The following is a 16058-nucleotide window of genomic DNA, read 5'->3' as shown; positions in this document are numbered from 1 at the left end:
ACAGCAAAAAATAATGGATTTCTAGTGGAAGAAAAAAATGAGATGGTCAGGTTCCACAAGTCTCCCAGTTTGTAAAAAGAATTCTATTTGTAGATGTATTTTTTTTTTATCCTGGTCATTATGTTATCAGTCTTGATTTAAAACATTTGTTTGAGAAATGTCAACTATATAATTATCACATAATAAGCCTAATTGCTTTAATTATCTATAAAAGTTTTGAAATTAAGGATGGGCTCTTCATTTTTTTGTTTGCTTGTTTATTTGGAAGAAGGTAACTTCTTTATTTGCAAAGATCAATTTTATTTTTAAAAGACCAGTAACTCATTATCATCTCAATATTAACAGATTGTATGTTTAAAGTTTTTGAATCATTTTTATAATTACATTTATATAGCAATATTTCACTAATTACATTTATTACAAATTAAATGGGACATACTTTTGAAATACAAAGTAGCAAAATTAATTTGTGAATGAGTCCTATCCCTATCTGTTTGTGCCTTCCTTGACACCTACAAACTTTTAAGTTTTTCTATTCTTTAAAAAATGTTTCTATGGCACTGCTGTTCTCTCAACACATCCCCCTTTCAGAACCAAACTTCCTTTTCTATCTTTCTACTTCTTCACAGCCAACTCGCTGCTCAACTTCCTTTAATCATACTTCAATTCATGTCTTATATTTGTCCATTTTTCCTTTTTAATCTGCAGATTATAGCGTCATAGGACAAAAATATTGTTTGGTTAAAAATATATATAATTGATATAGAACAAACATAAAACATATCTCCTAGGTAAAATGCTTCATGTAGTGTAACTATTTTGCCAAATGATGTTAAACATCATTTGAGATACTACCCCCCCTCATTTTCTCCAAAACAATCAACTACCTACAATAATCATCATTGCAAAATACCATATTGCAAAAGCTTTTTTTCAACTTTTTCAAGTGGAAATAACCCAATTAGGAGAAGCAAAACTTCCTAAAACACAATTTGTGGGACCTCAATGTCTTAACAAGAATTCATAAACCATTCTACTTTCAAAATAATCCAAAAAGATTCATATAATCTTGCCTTAAAAATTCTTTTTAGAAGAAAAAATGGATATTGAAAAAGTATTCATCTAAAATTTGCAAAAAAAACCTTTAACTCGAAAAAATTTGGTACAACTTAAGTTACCTGAGGAAAAGATTTGATTTAGCTATGCCCAAAGGGAAACATTTAAGCTGCAAATCAATAAAACTGTAGATTATTCAAATAAAAGTAAATAAAAATAAACAAGGGCATGATAAAATCCTACCTTAACATAGTAAATACTAATAAGAGTTAACATAATAACACAGTAAAATCTAGAAACTGACAAGGCTGTAATAGACCTGGACAGGGAGCTCAATGACAATTTAAATATTTTATGAAATAATGCCTTCTATTTTTCGGAAAGCTTTTTAAGAATAACACCAATTACTTTCCTCCTGTGCAGTAAAATTCCTATCAAACTTTCCCATTTAATACTCTGTACCTACAAATGTGTGTAAGTACGTACATACATATGTGTGTATACATATATAGATAGATATGTATGTATGTATGTATTCAGAATCAGAGGGATCTAGTCCCTCCGATATCTGAGATGCCATACCCATCCCACCATGATCATTTAGTTTTTGGTTAAATTCTAAGATGTCATCTTCAAAAAAGAAATGCTCTATTTAGACAATTAGTCAGGCACGTTTTTGGTCCATTGGCCGAGGAGGCTTGTGAATTGAGGCCCATTCCATTCATCTAGCTTTTAGTTAAAAACAGGGAGCACAGAGTTCAATATGGGGATCAAACAAGCCTCCACAGTAGTGGAGAAAATAAAAATGGAAGCAATATTGGAAATTCTGAAAAAGCTGCGCTAACCCGTCATCGGCCTTTCCAGAGCTTTAAAAAATCAGATTTTGTAAAGTGACTAAACTATGCCCCAGGCACAGGGCTGAAAGGTACCAATATATTATGACTGAGAGAAAAAAACAGTGTGTTAACTCGGAGATGAAAGAGCAGCCTGATCTTACTAAGCTCCTGGTTTGCTTCGTTTTTTTCGATTTTAGGGGCCGGCCTTGGAGAGACTTGCACACACCTCCCGAGGGCACTGACCCAGCCTCTGGCTGGTCAGTTTCTCGTCTCCATGGAGCCGCAGATGAGAGGCCCAGACCTGCAGGAAGGACTCCCCACTCAGAGCGCCGGCCCGCAAACCTCGCCCCTTGCGGGGGCCGGCCCCTTCTCTCCCTTCCTCCGCCTCCCAGACTCCCGTGGGGCCCCGTGACCGGGCGGAACGTGGGTTGCAGCCGGCCGCCCTAGGGGGAACACGCGGAACAGACGCGGGGCTTTAAATTCTCGGAAAGCAGCTTTCAGAGAGGGCGCACTGGGGAAGAGGAGGACGACACGGCCCGGCCTCCTCCCTTGGCTCACGGCCTCGGGGCTCGACCCGGCGGCAGCCGTTCTCTGGGAAGATGGTTCCCTAGGGGAGGGAAGCTTCGTGGGCCTGGCCTTCCTCACCTGGGTAGGACACGAGGGCTTATTTTGAGCTCGGATTCTTATCTGGCCTTGGCTGGGGCTCTGAAGGCCGAGCAGAGCGGCAACCCGATGCAGCCCGCCGGGAGGGGAAGGCGACGCGCACGGACGCGCGGGCCCGGCTCCCCCGGCAACCAGCCGCGTCGCCTTTGGTTCCGGGGGCTCGGCACCAGAGCCGAGGGGCGGCCGCGCACTTGGCGAGCCTGAGGTCCCCGGGACACTCCCCGCACTCGCACGGCCCCGTTTTCCCCACAGTCGGTCACTTCGGCTGACCGAAGGCTCTCTTTCACACACTTTTCTCAGTTTTTGGAACTCTTGCCAAATTATAAAGGGCGAGAGGCCGGGGCCTACATGGGATGACAAAGTTGGCTTCGGGATCCGGAAAATGTTTGAGGACAGCCGCACGACAAAAAGTCTCCCAGGCTGGCAACCCATCCTCATCTGAGCGCTCCATAGTCTGGCAAAGAACCTATGCGTTTGATTATAAATCCTGCAAAACAAACCCAGACCCCTGTATATTGTCCAAAATTAATAAATGTATAGAGTATGACCTCACATTTTCCTTTTTAAACCGGCCAGTGCATCAAAAGGATAAAGTGCACCAGTTTCCAGACTAAATGATGTCTATAACTACCAAGTGCTACCAAACGTCTCATAAAACCAAGTGACTCATCTATGTATGATTAGTGCAAATGCATGAAAATGATTTTTTAGGATTTTCTCCCATAATGTCCTAGTGTTAGAAAATAGGCTCTCCAGACATGTGTTTACAAATATTTAATCCCTGTTACTTCCACACACCTTGCTTTCTCATCTCTGCCCAGGGGTTTCCTTTATAAAAGTTTTAGGTAAAATCCCACTCTTTATCAAGGAGTCTTTTTTGATTTCCCTTGATTCTAATACCTTCCCATTGATTATCGTCAATTTATCATTACTTATCTTGTTTATTTTATCTTGTCCATTCGGTGTGAGCTCCTTGAGAGTCGGGTTGGTTTGTTTGTTTGTTTTATACCCCCAGTACTTAGGTCAGTGCTTGGCAAATGACAAGTTGAATTTCAGGCTTGTTTTTATTGTGTAAGGAATGTAACCTAATTGAAATCCACACAATTTAATAGAAGAATGTCCCATCCTTCTATAGCATTTTAATACTTACAAAGTATTTTACACATTATTTCACTTAGATAGCTAGCCAGTCTTATTGTGTATGACCATACAAAAAAAGACATGTTTCTTATTAAAGAGTTGGGTTAAATTCTGCTTCTTTCTAGCACACATTTGTGACCACGGGCAGTAGATTCTGACTATAATTAGCAAAAGTTACTCATCTGAATTAAGGATTTTACTGAAGTCATAGGTGCAGATCAAGAAGAAAAATAATTTTAATATGTGTCCTATTAGGACACAATTTGCTATTTAGGGGGAAAAACAACAACCTAATAAGCCTTTCATTCGTGAATTTATTTTGTTTTGCTACTTGAGTCCCTAATAACACACACATCTTAGTAGAGGAAGAAAAGGGTGCCTGTTTGACCACTCACACATTACTACGAAAGTAAAAAACACAAAAAAGGATTGCTTCTGGTATACCCTAATAATACGAAAACATTAATAGAGGCCGGGATGGCTGCTTAGTTATTTATAAACTCTAATTTTAAAAAAAGTAATAAACGGAGCATGATAAGGAGAGCATAAAAAACACTTTCAGAATGATTATCATAGAAAGGAAATGCTCCCCAGTTTACCTTTTTTACACAATTCTTACACATTTGGAAGAACAATGTATTCGCTTTGTATCCATTTCGGCCCCACTATGAGGTCATCTGTCATCTGACCTAATACTCCAGCAGCCGCTTCAAACTCACCCGGGGAATTTTTGCCGTTTTTTCTTAATCGGTTAGGGTTAGGAGGGCGGGTTAGGAGGGCAGTTTGGGAGGGCCCGGCCCATAAGATGCGGCTCAGGCTGAGCCCGAGCGGTCAAGGAGCGTTTATTTATTGAGACCCCGCGGTGCGCCAGGCGCTCTACAAGCCAGGCCCTGCCCCGGAGAAGCCCACAGTTCGACGCGGAGACTACGCGCACACAACTACGTACAAACAACTCAAAGTCTGGATCAAAGGCAGCCCCCTGACTCCTCCCAGGGATGGGAAGGGGCGTTTTCCTTCGGCTCCCTAGTAGGTCTTCAGTCGCAGCTCCGCCTCCAACGGCCGCTGCCAGGCCGGCCCAACCGCCGCCGTTGCTAGGGCGATGCGACGGGCCGACGGGCTCCCGCTCGGGCCATTCTACCTCGAGTGAAGGCGCGCGCGGCTTCGCTCGGCAGGCGTGATGACGTCAAGGACATGGCAGCCAATGGGGTTTGCCGGAGGAGAGACTGGCGTGGGTTTGAATCTGGAGTGAGGAGCAGGCCCGTGTCCGGAGCCGGCGCGGCGGCGGAGTCCACGGGGTCGGGCGCGGCCTTGGGGAGCACGGGCGGCAGTGGGGTGAGTGAGGGGTGGGAGCGGATGGGCCGTGGCCGGGGAGGCCTGGGGCTGTCGCTGCCTTCCGCCACCTGTAGGGCCGGCCCCGGTGCCGCGATTTGTCCCGCGGAAGGAGGCAGCGTCCGTCAGTCAATGGACGCGGAGTAGCTCCTGCCCCACGGCGGGCTGGGGGCGGGGCCCTGGGAGTCTGAACGGATTCCCTCCCGGAGGGAAAAATGCCTGTACCCCCCCACCTCCTCTGCGGACCCCTCCTCACACCTGTAGAGTTACCTCGTAGAGCTGCGGAGCCGAGGTCAAGTCCCCTTCCTCTCGGAACCTCAACTAAAAAGGGGGAGTGTGAGGGTCTGAGGAGGGGCTGCACTCATTGGAGGAAGTTAATGCAGAGGGAGGAGGGCCTTTTGAGCATCTAGTGAGACTACTTTTGTAAAGCACAGTTCCCTGCATACAGTAGGTGCTAGATAAATGCTCGTTCTCTTTCCCCTTTGATATGATGTCAATGCCGAGGAACTACAGTAGAGCGATGATCCTGCATTTGCATACATTGCATAATATATACAATAGCATACAGTTATTAAGTGCGAGCTGCATGACAGGTGAAATGCAAAGTGTCTTCTTGCTGAGGGTTCAGATACAAGTAGTCTCTAGGAGCTTACATGCTAATATAACAGCAGCAACAAAAACAAGGTGCAGCGGTGGGTTTTAATGGGGCCTTTAAAAACGCCTCGTTCATTCAGCCAAAGCGCTTAATGTTCCTTCAGGGGGCTTCCATGCTTCTGGAGTAGAATAAATAAGGCAGTCACCACTTACCTGTGTATGAGCTGCGCACCTGAACGCCAGTTGTCCAGGTAGAAGTCTTGTAACGTTGGTGCTGATGGGCATTCGTGTGCCCATTCTACAGATGAGGACAGGGCTCATCCACCAGATGACAAGTTTGTTGAAGTTGTGGTTGGATGGGAGGTAACCCAGAATAGAGTTTTCCCTCCTTCTGGGAGCCGCTGGTGTGTCAGTGCTGACCATCTTTCTTCCTGATCCAAGTTCCAGCGTGGGGGCAGGGCAAGCGTACTGTGTGCCCGGAGCTCTGAGCTTGCTTATCCTCCTGAAACTGTGCTATGCAGCTTTCACTCGTGGGGGATCCTCTCTGGGGCCTATCTGGGAAACTGACGCGTCAACAACATTATGGTTAAAAGGGGATGTACGCAGTGCACGTTACCTTTTAGACAGCACTTCTTCCTGTCGGCCTAATGAGGTACGGGAGTGTTAAACAAGTGTCCCACAAATCTAAGTGCGGTTTTAAACTCTAGTAGCTTTGGGTCACGTGGGATTCCTAAAGTTCCCTCATTACGTGTTGGGCTGTGATGATGGTGACTTGCTCGAGCACAGATAACGTGGGGCGCATTGTGGCCTTTCCGGGTGGAAGTGTTACCATCACTAATGCAAGAGGTGTTGTGACTCCTGACAAAGACTGAACATTCACTTCTCTGTTTACGGTGTCATGCTGATAGGGCCAGGGAAGCGTTCAAGCCATGTTCCGGTTTTGTTTTGTCTTGGTTCTTTGGTTGTTTTTGAAAGAGAGTTTTTGTTTGTGTTCTATTTGGGGGGAAATGGAGAGAGAACTCAGCTCAGAGAGTACGGGAAGAATTAAGCTCATAGTGGCTCAGTGAAGAGAGCTTCTGGCCTGGGATCAGGAGGACCTGAGCTAAAGCCAGCCCCTGACACTCACATGCTGTTTGACTCAGGTTCCTCATCTCCACGATGGCTCTTTTCCAGAGTTGCAGTGAGGAACAGAGGACATAGTAATTGTAAAGTGTGTTAGCCCAGTGCCTGGCATGTAGTAAGTGCTCTGTACATGCTAGCTATGTTGATTGTCATAGCTTTTGACCCCGAAGAGGTCTCAAAGATCATCTAGATCCCAGTCGTCTCATTCTCTGGCTCACGGAGGCTCCACTGGATGATGTGACTTTTCCAATGTCACACAGCAAGAAGCAGAGCCAGACTGGAGCCCAGATGGACTTCTCTTTCCGCTCTCCCCACTGCGCCTTGCGTGCCTGCCTAGAAGAGATGACATCCGAGTTGAACCTAAATGAAAGGCTAAAACCTCTGGAGGAACAAGCACATTCCAGAGCCTGCGGACTAGCTCTTTTCTCTGTAGTCATGTTATCCCTTTGTAAGTAACCTGCTCATAGGAAGCCAAAGGGGTTATCACGGCAGCTGTGGAATCCAGAGGTGGAATGATAAAATGACCATCTCAGAGAGTCTAGTTTACCTGGAAAGACAGGCTGGAGCAAGGCCATAGACAGTGTTACATGACTGGGTAAGGAGCTTGTGTTTTCAGGTGGCCCACCTTTCAAGCAGAAAGAAGACTGAGATAGTCAGAGCTGTACTTGAGGAAGATGGAGTCAGCGGAATAGAGGGACCCGAGTGGAAAGAGACTGGAGGCAGAGAGACTGTCTGGGAAGCTCTCCCAGGCCAGTGCCCTTTCTACCACTCCATATAGCTTGGTGTTTTAAAGGACTTTCTCCTTAGCCCAACATCAGGAAGAGCAGTCTTGATTGTCTTTCTATTAGAAGTCTGAGTGTCACTTCCTTTTATTTTTATAGGTATAAAAGTTTGCACAAATTAGACATCTGCTTAGATACACAAGAGTTCCTAAGGACATCTTTAATATGTGCTCTAGCCCAGAGTTGTCAGTTTGCCCTGGGCCAACAGGTTGCTTTTGTTGGCTTTGTCTCATTCAGTGCAGTCCATAACTGACTTCTGCCAGTGCGGAAGTTGTGCCTCCTGAACTTGTCATGATCTTTTGTTTGTGTGTATGTTGCCATCCTTCCTGCCCTCTTTCCTGAATCAAAGCTCTTTAAGAGCAAAGACTATTCAATTTTGTCTTTGTATCTCCAGGGCTTTGCCAAAAATAAGCATGTTATGTTTCTCATAGAATTGAATTGGTTACCCAGATAAAAGCCAGTGGAAATTTTTAAAAAAAAAACTTAAAAAAAAAAAAAAAAAAAGGACATGATAAGGTGAGTCTGAGCTATACTAGGGAGGAAGGCAGAGGGCTGGAAGATGGGATCATGGATGGGAAGCAGCTAAGAGGTCACTTCAGTAGAAGTAGTACTGAAAAGGGTTTAGTAAGAATAATACTTGAAAAATAAGTGGGATCCATATTGGAAAGAATTGTGATTGACAGCCTGAGGATTTTAAATTTCATTTTGAAGACAATAGGGAGCCACTGAAGACTGGTGAGTCACATGATATGGCCAAATAGATGTTTTGGAAATAGCATTTTAGCAACTCTATAATGGAGCATGTACTGAAGGGAAATGACTACAAACAGGGGCATCTGATAAGAAGGCCTTGTAGTTTTCCAGGTGGCTGGTAATGAGGGTCTGAACTAGAGTGGAGATTATATGGAGTGAGAAAATGAAACAGCTGGTAGAGATGTGGAGAGAGAATTACTAGGACTTGGCAAAGAAGAGTCAAAGATGACTTCAAGGAGACAAATCTCAGAATTATGACAACAGTGTCCTCAACAATAACACACTCTTGCCCTCCAAAAAAGGAAGTTTGGAGGAGAGCTTTGAGGGAAGTAACAGCTCTATGTTAAACATCCTGATGATGCTGTACTATAAGCAGTTGGGTATGCTGATATTAAAAGATTAAAAGGATTAAGATTGATAGAGAAAGGCCCAAGATGTAGCTTTAGGAAATATTCCCATTTAACGGGATGGATACAGGACTATCCTGCAAAGGAGATTGAGAAGGTAGAATCTCAGAGGTAGGAAGACAGCCAAGTTGTTTCAGTGTCAGAGAGAGAAGGGGAGGCAGGACTGGGTAGGGGAGGCAGGGCATAAGTCTTTATTAAGCACTAATGGCTTAGGACAGTCCTGGGAGGTGTGTGCTAATGATCCTCAATTTATAGCTGAGAATTACCCACAACTAGGGTCTAAGGCAATATTTGAATTCGGATGTTGTTGTCTACAGACCCGGAGTCCTAGCTTCTGTGCTACCTTTAAAAGCTATGTAACAGAATGATAGCTGAGAAAAGGCCAGTAGTTTTACCACTGAAAAATATTTCGGTGAATATGGGCTTTGGAAAAAAAAAAAAGATCTTAATAACTAATTGATTCCTAAATAACCAACCTTATATCATAAGATTTCTACCAAGGAAGTAATTTGGACAGCTTGGGAGTCAGGAAGTGCAAATGCAGCTTATGTGACCTATGTGACTGTAGGCAAGAAATTTCCACTCTATTTGACTCAGTTTCCTCATCTGTAAAATAAACTGGAGAAGGAAGTGGCAGACCATTCTAAGGTCTTTGTCAACACCCAAATGGGGTCCTAAAGAGTTGGACACAACCAAAATAACTTAGTGTCCTCCAACACAAAAATGGTAAGTTTCAAAGTTAGGACTTCAGACCGGAGCTGCTGGCTCCAAATCCAGTGCTCTTCGACCCCTCTGATACAAAGTCCACTTTGTTCACGTTTGGAGACATTCTGCTCTACAAAAAGTCTGCTTGCCCTCTGCCATATGTATACATCTGAGCCACAAATTTGGTTCTCCCTGACAGCTGGCAAGAATGTCTTCTACAGCTCTACCTACCTGGTCTTTCCTGAAGATTGTGGGGGGGCAAGAATGCAGTCACCAGCTTTCCCCTGGATTAATAGCAGTGACTGTTTGGCTGAGGTTTGTGCACTTTGCTACCTTAATCCAGTCAGTTTCTCGCAACTCACCTCCTACAACCTATATTTATGATGGTGGTAGCAGAGCTGAGAAGGAAAAATTACTTAAGAGCGGGTTTGCTGTCAGTAAAATAAAAATTGGCCGGGGGCTAAGAAAATTGTTGCCAGGTAGATGCTGGCCCATATGATAGCATATTGTCTGTACCATAAAGCAGTAGTCTCATCTTACTGTCCTATTTTGAATTGTAGTAATTGTGGAGAATACACTTTGTGACCACTGTTAAGCATGACTCTCACATTTAGGCCATACTGTCCTGATCATAGTTACTTAATTTCCCCTTAAAAAGGAAATCTGGAACATTATTAATTATTTTATAAAGATGAAAGATTAGCACCTGTTTTCTCTAATACTTAGTCTGAATCATTGTTTTCTAGGGGAAAAAATAGAAATCATATTGTAAGATCATAAAATTACAAAGCATACAACCCACAAGCAGGTTTTCCAAACACTCATGAGTTTCCTCTTATTTTCAACTCTTTCCCTCCCAAACTTACAATCAACAGAAAAGTGAATCCCTCTGCTTTTCTCACCCCCTGCCATTTCCTCCTTCCCTGCAAGCTTTGGTGAGGTAGCCCTTATCAAAGCCAGACTTTCTGCATGGACCCTTGACCCCATCTGCTCTTCTGTAACAGAATTATTCTCTATCTAGTCATCCTTTCTCTCATTTTATTCTTCATCTCCTTGTAGGCTCTGTTCCTCCTCCATACGGATTTATCTAAGGCATGTTGATTCTTAAAAAACCTAGTAGGTCTTACCCTCATCCTCTATTCTTTATTTTCTAGCCGGTATTCTCAAAAAAAAAAAGAAAAAGAAAAAGAAAAATCTGTATGGAGTGTCTACATTTCTTTCTTGTTCTTTCTTCTTAACCCTCTTCTTTAAGGCTTTCAGCTTCATTATTCAATTGAAATATCTCTCTAAATGATTTGTTAATTAACAAATATCTTTTTTTTAATCCTCTCTGCAACATTTGGTGCAAATATTCATACTGTCCTGCAGGAGTTCTCTTCTCTGGGTATGCTTTCTCCTAATTCCCCTTCAATTCAATTTATTAAACACCTGATTTGGACTAAGCCCTGTGTTAAATACTGAGGATACAAATAAGGAAAAATGTTCCCTGTCTTCAGGAGATCTTACAACTAATGGGGAAAATCACACAAAAGGAAGCTAAAAAGGAGAGGGCTGTCAGGGGAGGTCCCCAGCACAGCATCCTATCAGGCTACAGATCAAAAGTAGACCTTCTGCAAATCCAGCTTTAGTTTCTTAAAGCTCTGGGTAGGGTTGCACGCTGTATCCTTAAGACGACTGGTGATCAGTTTATCCTGGGGGGAGCATCTTGCTGGAATTCTCCATCTTCTTTTCCTTATTTAACATCCATCCTGTTAAACCCATAAATATAGCTGTACTCCAAGACCCTGTCCTGGACCCTCTTCTCTGTTCTCTCATTTTCCATCACCATGCAGTTGTTGTTTGACTTTCATTCTCGAAGACAACCATGGCATTAGGGAGGTGATACCATGACATGAAGTTTGATTTAAGTGAGGGAGGGCTGTGCAAAGTTACTAGCTTCACTTCCTCCCTTGGAGTCATCTGGATCCAGTAGCAAGATTATAGATCAGGATGACTGAAGTTGGCCCTGGATGCAATGGTAGATCTTGGCCTTGGCCTAACTAAGGTTAACTGGTCTTTAACTAAGGTTGACTGGTCTTAGGTTGACTGAGGCAACTCCAGTTCACTGAGTGACTTGATAAGATTTGAAGCTAAGAATGGCCTCTTTACCTAGACACACACACACACACACACACACACACACACACACACACACACACACACACACACAAATCCATTTGGGAGGAGAAGACCCTAAAAAGTTTCTGGCCAAAGTTTTCACTCTAAGCCAGTCAGGGCTCAAACAATGACCAGTGGGGCTTGGCCTGGGACCTATTGTTGGCCAATCAATGAGAGCCAGAGTGATTTGGGTTTATGACATGATCCTTGAGAAAGAAATCTAACCTGTATGCACCAAGGTATTTTGGGACGTTTCAGGGATCAGAATTGACCTTCTTTTGAGCAGACATCTGCAGGTAAAGATATGATACACTGTGGATAGAGGGAAGGGAAGGGAAGGGAAGGGAAAGAAGAAAGAAAGGATAAGGAAAGGAGCTATGTTGTTCGGTTGGCCAGTTCCAATTGGGTTCCCAGGGGCAGCCCCTACTTATTTCATTGGGGTTTTTTGTTTTAACTTCTTGAAGAGGAACCATCCAGATGACTCCCAGTTCTCGCAAACAAACCCTGATTTCCAATCTCACATTATCAACTGTCTATTGGATATTTAGAACTGGATATACATAGAAGTCTCAGATTCAGTCTGTCCAAAGCAGAATCCATTTATCTTCCTTTCTTTCTGACAACTATCTTACCCCACCTTCCAACTTATCTTATCATCTTATTGTTGAGGATACTCTCTTCCAGTCAAGTGTCATTGTCATCTCTCTCCTATAGGTCATTCAATAAAAATGTCTAATTACTTTGGGCCAAATCTTGTCAATTCTACTTTTCTAGTAGTACATTTGGAATTCAGTCCTTTCCCCCCCCTTCCCCCATTCACAGACCACTTCCTAGTTCAGGACTTTATTATCTTTCCCATGCAGAATTGTAGCTGCTTCCTAATTGGTTTTCTTGCCTTTTCCCTCCCTAGTATGTCTTCCACACAGGCACAACAGTGATTTTTCCTAAAACATAATTCTGACCATTTCCTTTACCTCCTATTCAGTAAACTCCAGTGTATCAAATATAGTGTTTTCTCTTGACATTTAAAGTTCTTTGTGCCCCATCCACCTCACCTGTTAACTTTCACACTGTTCCTCCTCCTTGCACTTTAGGCTCTAAACATGCTGGGCTTTTTTTCCTCAAAGATGATACAGAGCTCCATCCACATCCAATTTTCTGTGCCTTAGCAGTCGATATTCTTCAAGCCTGGAATGCTCTCCCTCATCACATCTTGACTCTTGAAGTCAGTGACTTCTTTCGGGACTTGACACATGAATTAATGGCTTCTTTCAGAACTTTAAGAACTATCTTTTGCAGGATTTCCTTGTGTGCCAGTGCTTTCCTATCTAGGATACCTTGTGTTTAATTTGTATGTGTCACCTGTGATAGAAACATGGAACTTGAGAATAGTTTAATTTAATTTGTCATTGTACCAAGTTTCTGAAACAGATGATGAGAAAAATGTGTGTTGATTGACTGAACTTTAAAGTCTTCCTTCCTGAAGATCTCAAAACTATGAAAACATAGTCTCTGATCTGCCTTTTTTATAAAGCTTTTTTATTTTCAAAACATGCAGTTTTCAACATTGATCTTTGCAAAAATTTGTGTTCCAAATTTTTCCCTCCCCCCAATTCCTCCCCTAGATAGCAAGTAATCCAATATATATTAAATTCTTCTATACATATTTCCACAATTATCATGCTGCACAAGAAAAATCAGATCAAAAAGGGGGGAAAATTGAGAAAGAAAATGAACTGCAAGCAACAACAAAAAGTGTAAATACTGGGTTGTGATGCACACTTGGTCCCCATAGTGTTCTCTCTCTGGGTGCAGATGGCTCTCTTGATCACAAGTCCATTGGAACTGGCCTGAATCATCTCCTTGTTGAAAAAAGTCACGCCCATCAGAATCTTATAATCTTGTTGTTTCTCTTGGTTCTACTCACTTCACTTAGCTTCCATTAATGTAAATCTCTCCAGGTCTTTCTGAAATCTTCCTGCAGATCGTTTCTTTAACAATAATATGCTGATCTACTCTTGCATACCTGTTTATCTTAGTAATAGTCTTTTTCCTTGCCAGAATTAAGCAAACATCTACTTTTGGTCCCTGTCTCCTGTCCTTAGTACTTGTATTGATTATCCCAGCTATATTTCTTCTTCAGCATCTTTCACCTATTTGTCAATAAATATTCAGACAATTTCCTCACACACATTCCCCACCCCATTCTCCCACACATGTCCTTTCAATAAAATACTTCCTCTGACCTCTCAAGCTATAGCTCTCATTCTCTTCTCTCTTCAAAGCTAGACTTTTAGGGGGAATAGGCTATACTTATCATCACTTTATTCAATAAACACAGCTTGATCAGGCTTCTGACCCTACCTTTCCTCTGAAATTGTTTTCTCAGAAGCCACAAGTAACATAATCTTTGTTAAAAAATATTTTAAAATTCCTCATTCTTAGACAATCTGCGAGCAATATTTGACACTATTATCCCACAAATGCCTTACTGATGTTCTCTCTTCCTCTCCATTCTCTCTCATTTGGTTTTTCCTGGTTCTAACTTTTCCATGGTACCTTGATTGTTTTTTCTACATGTACTCCTCACCATATCCATGACCACATTTGGGAATGTGCAAAGGGTTTGTCTGTACTCAACCTTTTTTCTCTTTTTCTATACTTTCTCCTTTGGAGATCTTTTCCCATTGCTTTATTTCTTCTTTGTGAATCATTCTCAAATTTCCATTTCCAGCCCAAACATTTCCCCTTTCCTATGAGTACTAGACATCCTGTTGACACCTCAAATTTAGCATATCCAAGTATGATTTCATATTTCTCACTAAATTTGCCCTTCCTCCTTCTGTTCACAGTGAGCTCCATTACCATCTCTGACTAATGGATTCCCAAATCTATATATCCAGTCCTCCTCTTTCTCTTCTGAATTATAGTCCTTCATCACAAACTGGCTTCTGGCTATCCCATTAGCATCTAAGCCACAATCTATCTGAAACAATTCTTGGTTGTTAAAGATCCACCCTTTCCCTTAAAATTCTCTTTTCCTGTAGAGAAAACTACCATTCTTACCTAGTTTTGAAACCTAGGTGTCATCCTGGACTCATTACTCTCTCACTAAGCTGCTCCTCTTCCCACAACCAGCTTTCCTCTGACAAACTGATTTTTCTCAAATATAGGTCTGACTTTATTACTCCTCTTCCCCCCTCCCCCAGATTTTTCATTGGTTCCTGGTGTGTTGAAATTTCTTTATTTGGCATTAAAGCCCTTTACATGCCCCTTCTACCTAGTCTCTCTACAAACATGTGCATACACCGGTCAACTTGTTATTTCCTATGAGCAGTATTCCATGTACTGTCTTCATACTTTTTAATACATGCAAGTGTTCCCTCCTCTCATAGGATGCTCTTCCTCCTTAGCTTCACCTTCTGGAAATCCTAACAAGTACAAGCTCCTGTTCTTTTCTGATTTCTTCTCTCTCCTTTACTCCTTAATTATTTCCCTTCACCTGAATAGGGATAGGGGAGTTCCTTTGCATTTACTAATCTGGATGCATATTGTGTCTTTCCAGTCCAGATTTCTTTGGGTAAGGAGTTATTGTATTCTACTCTTTTTAAAACTAGGGACTAAGATAAGACTGCCTGCCATCTAGGGGAGAGGGTGGAGAGAAGGAAGGGAAAAATCGGAACAGAAGTGAGTGCAAGGGATAATGTTGTAAAAAATTACCCAGGCATATGTTCTGTCAATAAAAAGTTATAATTATAAAATAAAAAAGAAGTAATGGGAAAACTAGAGGGGAACAATACCTACAACTTTTAGCATAGCTCTGTTTGTTATTATAAAATCTCAAGTCACAATTAAAATATAGTTTAAGGCTAAAAAAAAAAAAAATAGTGACTAAGACAGTACATTTCCTATAGTAAGTGCTAATATATTTTTGATGAATGAATGAATGAATAAAAAGTTACATGTTCTAGTAGAGTAAAAACTGGAAGGCTAAAGCTCAAATAAACTAAAGTAAGGAGGACTACTAAGGATAAGTTTTTAAAATGTTAAGATATATTGTATATTGCAGATGTGGCATAAAAGAAAATATTGGACTGATTCTCGAGGCGATTAGTAAGATGTTAAGAAACAGCGATGAGAACTTTGAATTACTCAATTCTTATTATGATTTTATTTTTTTGCAAAAGAAATTATCTTTTTAGCACATAATAGACTTTAATAAATGCTTGTTGAGTTGACTTGATTAGAAAAGTATTCAACAAAAATGACTAATAGAAAAATAAAAAAATATCAAAGTAAAATTTGATTTAAAAAAAAAATTACCAAAAATAATTAGGGCGATAGTAAGAGAGCATCGGATGGCCTTTAATAGTTTTTAAGTCAAGTTTGCCAAGTCAAAAACTACCTGTTAGAGCTGCTAGATATGATTCCTGAGTCATTCTCAACAATTGAAAAAATACTGCACTGAACATAGGCATAGTTTACCCTTGTTTCAGGAAAAGGAAGGAGGAAGA

The 16058-nt window shown here is 41.8% G+C and overlaps 2 protein-coding genes across 7 annotated transcripts in view; one reads left to right on the top strand and one right to left on the bottom strand.

Annotated features, from left to right (window-relative positions):
* The window catches only part of METTL15 (methyltransferase 15, mitochondrial 12S rRNA N4-cytidine), a 181648-nt gene extending 177062 nt beyond the window's left edge, over window positions 1-4586 (bottom strand). Inside the window, exon 1 of one of the 4 annotated variants that reach the window (XM_074274203.1) lies at window positions 4415-4586. The gene's annotated coding sequence lies outside the window, so the exon portion shown is untranslated. Of the gene's footprint in view, window positions 1-2053; window positions 2224-2537; window positions 2689-4414 lie in introns of those variants that run through there. The other 3 variants (XM_074274201.1, XM_074274204.1, XM_074274202.1) reach the window with 3 other exon arrangements.
* A 257-nt stretch (window positions 4587-4843) lies between these two features.
* Window positions 4844-16058, top strand: part of KIF18A (kinesin family member 18A) — a 96404-nt gene continuing 85189 nt past the window's right edge. The window contains exon 1 of one of the 3 annotated variants that reach the window (XM_074274198.1): window positions 4844-5027. The gene's annotated coding sequence lies outside the window, so the exon portion shown is untranslated. Of the gene's footprint in view, window positions 5028-11790; window positions 11841-16058 lie in introns of those variants that run through there. The other 2 variants (XM_074274199.1, XM_074274200.1) reach the window with 2 other exon arrangements.

This window comes from Sminthopsis crassicaudata, chromosome 6 (assembly GCF_048593235.1).
Source record: "Sminthopsis crassicaudata isolate SCR6 chromosome 6, ASM4859323v1, whole genome shotgun sequence".
Taxonomy (NCBI): Eukaryota; Metazoa; Chordata; class Mammalia; order Dasyuromorphia; family Dasyuridae; genus Sminthopsis; species Sminthopsis crassicaudata.
The sequence above is the reverse complement of the archived record's forward strand: the minus strand, read 5'-3'. Positions and strand labels throughout refer to the sequence as shown.